Genomic DNA, 8391 nt, shown 5'->3' on the forward strand with positions numbered 1-8391 from the left:
TAGTTTTTTGTCACTTTTTTGGCATTTTTCTGACCTCTCCCCTTACAAAAATTCGATCAACATTTTTGGAAGGATATTGAAAATCCTTGAATGCAGATCGATAGTCCTGATCCTGGAGGCTCCAAAAAAGGATGTCCTGGCGAAATCGATCAATGTCCTGCCGAGATATGGCCTCGAGAAAATTATCCGTTTTTTGCGTTTTTTAGCTCTAGAATCCACAAATCCTGGCGCAGGACGAAAGGACATGGTCTCCTAGAAGGTCCTTGATGATCTCTATCGATTGGCATCAAAAAAACTTGGGGTCGTCTAAGGATGCAGGACATGCAATTTTCTGAAAAGGACCTTTTTTGAAGCTATTTAAAGGACATTCCAGGACATGGTAATGTCAGTCGACGCGCTTGAAAAAGGACTTCCATCTGGCCCAAGGACATCCCGCTCATCCTTAAACCTGCCGAGTTATTAGCACTTTTATGTTTTTTTAACTTGTAATTTTTTCCAAGTCCCAAATTTAATGCAATTTTTTCTAAGTCCCAAATTCAAGCAAAAGATCAAAAAATCTGGAGAAAACTACAAAATCCTTAATATCTCAGCTCTCCGAAGGACTATCGGGATGTCCTTTGCACCAACAATAGTCCTCAACGATTGGAATGTTTGGGCACAACTTTCGTCCTGATCCTTCAAAGGACTCGCGAGATATTCGCCATTTTGTCATAAACAATAAAGTCCTTTTATCTCAGCTTCCCGAAGGACATTCCAGGAGCCGATAGTGTCAGTCGATGCGGATCATCAAGGACTACAATCTGACCAAAGGACATCCTGATCGTCCTTTAAATGACCGAGTTATAAGGACATTTGTAGTTTTTTGTCACTTTTTTGGCATTTTTCTGACCTCTCCCCTTACAAAAATTCGATCAACATTTTTGGAAGGATATTGAAAATCCTTGAATGCAGATCGATAGTCCTGATCCTGGAGGCTCCAAAAAAGGATGTCCTGGCGAAATCGATCAATGTCCTGCCGAGATATGGCCTCGAGAAAATTATCCGTTTTTTGCGTTTTTTAGCTCTAGAATCCACAAATCCTGGCGCAGGACGAAAGGACATGGTCTCCTAGAAGGTCCTTGATGATCTCTATCGATTGGCATCAAAAAAACTTGGGGTCGTCTAAGGATGCAGGACATGCAATTTTCTGAAAAGGACCTTTTTTGAAGCTATTTAAAGGACATTCCAGGACATGGTAATGTCAGTCGACGCGCTTGAAAAAGGACTTCCATCTGGCCCAAGGACATCCCGCTCATCCTTAAACCTGCCGAGTTATTAGCACTTTTATGTTTTTTTAACTTGTAATTTTTTCCAAGTCCCAAATTTAATGCAATTTTTTCTAAGTCCCAAATTCAAGCAAAAGATCAAAAAATCTGGAGAAAACTACAAAATCCTTAATATCTCAGCTCTCCGAAGGACTATCGGGATGTCCTTTGCACCAACAATAGTCCTCAACGATTGGAATGTTTGGGCACAACTTTCGTCCTGATCCTTCAAAGGACTCGCGAGATATTCGCCATTTTGTCATAAACAATAAAGTCCTTTTATCTCAGCTTCCCGAAGGACATTCCAGGAGCCGATAGTGTCAGTCGATGCGGATCATCAAGGACTACAATCTGACCAAAGGACATCCTGATCGTCCTTTAAATGACCGAGTTATAAGGACATTTGTAGTTTTTTGTCACTTTTTTGGCATTTTTCTGACCTCTCCCCTTACAAAAATTCGATCAATATTTTTGGAAGGATATTGAAAATCCTTGAATGCAGATCGATAGTCCTGATCCTGGAGGCTCCAAAAAAGGATGTCCTGGCGAAATCGATCAATGTCCTGCCGAGATATGGCCTCGAGAAAATTATCCGTTTTTTACGTTTTTTAGCTCTAGAATCCACAAATCTTGGCGCAGGACGAAAGGACATGATTTCCTAGAAAGTCCTTGATGATCTCTATCGATTGGCATCAAAAAAACTTGGGGTCGTCTAAGGATGCAGGACATGCAATTTTCTGAAAAGGACCTTTTTTGCAGCTATTTAAAGGACATTCCAGGACATGGTGATGTCAGTCGACGCGCTTGAAAAAGGACTTCCATATGGCCCAAGGACATCCCGCTCATCCTTAAAACTGCCGAGTTATTAGCACTTTTATGTTTTTTTAACTTGTAATTTTTTCCAAGTCCCAAATTTAATGCAATTTTTTCTAAGTCCCAAATTCAAGCAAAAGATCAAAAAATCTGGAGAAAACTACAAAATCCTTAATATCTCAGCTCTCCGAAGGACTATCGGGATGTCCTTTGCACCAACAATAGTCCTCAATGATTGGAATGTTTGGGCACAACTTTCGTCCTGATCCTTCAAAGGACTCGCGAGATATTCGCCATTTTGTCATAAACAAAAAAGTCCTTTTATCTCAGCTTCCCGAAGGACATTCCAGGAGCCGATAGTGTCAGTCGATGCGGATCATCAAGGACTACAATCTGACCAAAGGACATCCTGATCGTCCTTTAAATGACCGAGTTATAAGGACATTTGTAGTTTTTTGTCACTTTTTTGCCATTTTTCTGACCTCCCCCCCTTACAAAAATTCGAGCGATATTTTTGGAAGGATAATGGAAATCCTTGAATGCAGATCGATAGTCCTGATCCTGGAGGCTCCAAAAAAGGATGTCCTGGCGAAATCGATCAATGTCCTGCCGAGATATGGCCTCGAGAAAATTATCCTTTTTACGTTTTTTAGCTCTAGAATCCACAAATCTTGGCGCAGGACGAAAGGACATGATTTCCTAGAAAGTCCTTGATGATCTCTATCGATTGGCATCAAAAAAAACTTGGGGTCGTCTAAGGATGCAGGACATGCAATTTTCTGAAAAGGACCTTTTTTGCAGCTATTTAAAGGACATTCCAGGACATGGTGATGTCAGTCGACGCGCTTGAAAAAGGACTTCCATATGGCCCAAGGACATCCCGCTCATCCTTAAAACTGCCGAGTTATTAGCACTTTTATGTTTTTTTAACTTGTAATTTTTTCCAAGTCCCAAATTTAATGCAATTTTTTCTAAGTCCCAAATTCAAGCAAAAGATGAAAAAATCTGGAGAAAACTACAAAATCCTTAATATCTCAGCTCTTCGAAGGACTATCGGGATGTCCTTTGCACCAACAATAGTCCTCAATGATTGGAATGTTTGGGCACAACTTTCGTCCTGATCCTTCAAAGGACTCGCGAGATATTCGCCATTTTGTCATAAACAAAAAAGTCCTTTTATCTCAGCTTCCCGAAGGACATTCCAGGAGCCGATAGTGTCAGTCGATGCGGATCATCAAGGACTACAATCTGACCAAAGGACATCCTGATCGTCCTTTAAATGACCGAGTTATAAGGACTTAATGAAAAAATTTTAAGCCAGTCACCTACTAAGTAATTCTGTTGGCCTGGTACTTATTTTCTCTAGTGCAAATTTCGCCATTAAAACTTCGAATTTCGTCGCCCGCCAAATTCAAAAATCGCTCCTGGCGGTTAAATTTAAAAATTCAAATGCCTAAAAGTTCGTTACACATTTAATAAAAATTTTAAAGCAGTTGCCTACTGAGTAATTCTGTTGGCCTGGTACTTCATATTTTCTCCAGTGCGAATTTCGTCGTTAAAAGATCAATTTTCGTCGCCCGCCAAATTCAAAAATCCCGCCTGGCGGTTCATTTTGAAAATTCAAATGCCCAAAAGTCCGTTACACATTTAATAAAAATTTTAAAGCAGTTGCCTACTAAGTAATTCTGTTGGCCTGGTACTTCATATTTTCTCCAGTGCAAATTTCGTCGTTAAAAGATCAATTTTTCTCGCCCGCCAAATTCAAAAATCGCGGCTGGCGGTTAAATTTAAAAATTCAAATGCCCAAAAGTCCGTTACACATTTAATAAAAATTTTAAAGCAGTTGCCTACTAAGTAATTCTGTTGGCCTGGTACTTCATATTTTCTCCAGTGCAAATTTCGTCGTTAAAAGATCAATTTTCGTCGCCCGCCAAATTCAAAAATCCCGCCTGGCGGTTCATTTTGAAAATTCAAATGCCCAAAAGTCCGTTACACATTTAATAAAAATTTTAAAGCAGTTGCCTACTAAGTAATTCTGTTGGCCTGGTACTTCATATTTTCTCCAGTGCAAATTTCGTCGTTAAAAGATCAATTTTCGTCGCCTGCCAAATTCAAAAATCTCGCCTGGCGGTTCATTTTGAAAATTCAAATGCCCAAAAGTCCGTTACACATTTAATAAAAATTTTAAAGCAGTTGCCTACTAAGTAATTCTGTTGGCCTGGTACTTCAGATTTTCTCCAGTGCAAATTTCGTCGTTAAAAGATCAATTTTCGTCGCCCGCCAAATTCAAAAATCCCGCCTGGCGGTTCATTTTGAAAATTCAAATGCCCAAAAGTCCGTTACACATTTAATAAAAATTTTAAAGCAGTTGCCTACTAAGTAATTCTGTTGGCCTGGTACTTCAGATTTTCTCCAGTGCAAATTTCGTCGTTAAAAGATCAATTTTCGTCGCCCGCCAAATTCAAAAATCCCGCCTGGCGGTTCATTTTGAAAATTCAAATGCCCAAAAGTCCGTTACACATTTAATAAAAATTTTAAAGCAGTTGCCTACTAAGTAATTCTGTTGGCCTGGTACTTCATATTTTCTCCAGTGCAAATTTCGTCGTTAAAAGATCAATTTTCGTCGCCCGCCAAATTCAAAAATCCCGCCTGGCGGTTCATTTTGAAAATTCAAATGCCCAAAAGTCCGTTACACATTTAATAAAAATTTTAAAGCAGTTGCCTACTAAGTAATTCTGTTGGCCTGGTACTTCATATTTTCTCCAGTGCGAATTTCGTCGTTAAAAGATCAATTTTTCTCGCCCGCCAAATTCAAAAATCGCGGCTGGCGGTTAAATTTAAAAATTCAAATGCCCAAAAGTCCGTTACACATTTAATAAAAATTTTAAAGCAGTTGCCTACTAAGTAATTCTGTTGGCCTGGTACTTCATATTTTCTCCAGTGCAAATTTCGTCGTTAAAAGATCAATTTTCGTCGCCCGCCAAATTCAAAAATCCCGCCTGGCGGTTCATTTTGAAAATTCAAATGCCCAAAAGTCCGTTACACATTTAATAAAAATTTTAAAGCAGTTGCCTACTAAGTAATTCTGTTGGCCTGGTACTTCATATTTTCTCCAGTGCGAATTTCGTCGTTAAAAGATCAATTTTCGTCGCCCGCCAAATTCAAAAATCCCGCCTGGCGGTTCATTTTGAAAATTCAAATGCCCAAAAGTCCGTTACACATTTAATAAAAATTTTAAAGCAGTTGCCTACTAAGTAATTCTGTTGGCCTGTTACTTCATATTTTCTCCAGTGCGAATTTCGTCGTTAAAAGATCAATTTTCGTCGCCCGCCAAATTCAAAAATCCCGCCTGGCGGTTCATTTTGAAAATTCAAATGCCCAAAAGTCCGTTACACATTTAATAAAAATTTTAAAGCAGTTGCCTACTAAGTAATTCTGTTGGCCTGGTACTTCATATTTTCTCCAGTGCAAATTTCGTCGTTAAAAGATCAATTTTTCTCGCCCGCCAAATTCAAAAATCGCGCCTGGCGGTTAAATTTAAAAATTCAAATGCCCAAAAGTCCGTTACACATTTAATAAAAATTTTAAAGCAGTTGCCTACTAAGTAATTCTGTTGGCCTGGTACTTCAGATTTTCTCCAGTGCAAATTTCGTCGTTAAAAGATCAATTTTCGTCGCCCGCCAAATTCAAAAATCCCGCCTGGCGGTTCATTTTGAAAATTCAAATGCCCAAAAGTCCGTTACACATTTAATAAAAATTTTAAAGCAGTTGCCTACTAAGTAATTCTGTTGGCCTGGTACTTCATATTTTCTCCAGTGCGAATTTCGTCGTTAAAAGATCAATTTTCGTCGCCCGCCAAATTCAAAAATCCCGCCTGGCGGTTCATTTTGAAAATTCAAATGCCCAAAAGTCCGTTACGCATTTAATAAAAATTTTAAAGCAGTTGCCTACTAAGTAATTCTGTTGGCCTGGTACTTCATATTTTCTCCAGTGCGAATTTCGTCGTTAAAAGATCAATTTTCGTCGCCCGCCAAATTCAAAAATCCCGCCTGGCGGTTCATTTTGAAAATTCAAATGCCCAAAAGTCCGTTACGCATTTAATAAAAATTTTAAAGCAGTTGCCTACTAAGTAATTCTGTTGGCCTGGTACTTCATATTTTCTCCAGTGCGAATTTCGTCGTTAAAAGATCAATTTTTCTCGCCCGCCAAATTCAAAAATTCCGTTTGACGGTTAAATTCAAATCCCCAAAACTACTGATCGATGGTCATGACCCTTGTGGAGTTGTTCCACAATGTCCTTTGATCCCGTCATGCTGCCCACTTAAAAAAAGGATTTTCACCTGCTACTAGTACTACACAAAGTTAATTTTATTTAGTAAATATTTGCATCGACTTGGATATTATTAAATATATATTTTATATATGTGTATATATAATTTATGTAAATTAGTATTGTTATTTGTATAACATATTTAGTGTTTCAATTTTAAATATTATAGACCACAATTTGTTTAACTAAACCTGCGAAATGTATTAAGTATGAAATTATTACTTCTTTACTTGAGTGTTGAATGACAGTTAAGGAGTACATAATTAATTAGTTTTCTTTATTTGAGATAATTGTCTATATATTTGTTATTACTTTTTTGTTTGCTGTTGTTATTCATTAATTATGCTTATAGTTAATAGCACAGTTAGTTATAGTATTTATTTATGTTTTTTTGTTTTTGTTTTTCTTGTTCATTTATTATATAATATTGTTAGAATAAAATTGTTTATTAGTTATGTTTGTACATACAGCCAACATAAATTGAATAGCGAGAAGGTCAATAAAAAATTAATAACCACATAACATTAAAGAGTTTGGAGTCTTAAATGGCGAAACAAAAGTCAATAGCCACAATAACGAATGAATATAGCCGATGATTCTGTTTCTGATAAGTATGAGCCGGATAGATGTGAAAAGTCCGCAAGTAGTTGTTGATAAAAAGTTCTAAAATATTAACTAATCGTTAAATAAATCTTTTTCCATGTCGCACATTCGTCAATTTCATTGTTTGTTCATTTGTTATCAAGCAATATGATAATATAAATTTTCAATGATTCATACATTATCTATCTATCTATCAGTTAGTTACCTCTTTAAACAGTAGCTATATAAGAAAATCAAATCAAGTTCCCGATTTGTATGGCAAGACGACAATTCCATATCAGAAACAGAGCAATGGAAACTTTGATGAAACGAATCTAAACTAAATTCATGGAAATCTTAGCAAGTTAGTGACAGATATTGAAACTTAAAATAGGCAGATAGATTAAGAGATATACATATATGTATTCCTGTGGGATCTTTTATGGTGTTAATAGTTTATTAATGATGCATGTACTAGAATATTTTTGGTAGGTAATCAATATTATTTTGAACTGTAAGAATCTCCGCAATCTCAGTTGTTGTTTTTTTAGTTAATCCATCATCGTATAATGCAATTTTTATGTAGTTGTAATATTTCATTATTCAGACATTCACACACATATCCAATAGTTTTTATTTTTTGTTTGTTTGTTAATTAAATACACTTAATTTACTAATTATTGTTACCATTACGAATGTGACGTGAGTGTATGTATTTATAGTTTAATGATTAGGCGATATTTTGCTTGATGTTTTGAATAAATGACTATCTCGTTTTCTTATACTCTTTCATTCCATATTTGTTTTCTTTTTTTTGTGATTTTAATTCATTTTTTCAATTTTTTTTTTTTTTGTTTACCCCTTTTTGATGTATGTTGTATGTAGTTAATGAGTTCATGAGAGCGTTGCTTGATGTGCGGTAAATAAATTTTTAGCTTGGTCCATTAAATTAAATTTATACCCATATACTAAGCGCTGTTGCTTTAGCCGATATATAATTTGTATGTCTTCCCTTCCTTTTCTAGGTATCATTCGTAGAATGTGCAAAAGTCGTTTCGATCCTCCAATTGATCCAAGACAAATCCGAGTGAGAGTAAGCTTTGCATTTGTTGATATGCATCATCTAACACTAATCCGTTCAGATCAGCTGATAAAGTGAATTATAATGAAAAACTCTTTTTGTGCTTTATGGCAAATGTTCTCTGTGTCCTTAAAGCTATGTTCATTCTGGTTGATATGATGAAAGTTGAATTGATGATATCAATATTCGATAATAAAAAATAATGTTTACTTCAGTGATGAATAGGTGTGGAAGCCGCAATAACCGACAACTGTCTCTGCATAAAACTCAATTCAAGTGCA

The sequence above is a fragment of the Drosophila tropicalis genome, unplaced genomic scaffold, assembly GCF_018151085.1.
Source record: "Drosophila tropicalis isolate 14030-0801.00 unplaced genomic scaffold, ASM1815108v1 contig_463, whole genome shotgun sequence".
In the NCBI taxonomy this organism is placed as follows: Eukaryota; Metazoa; Arthropoda; class Insecta; order Diptera; family Drosophilidae; genus Drosophila; species Drosophila tropicalis.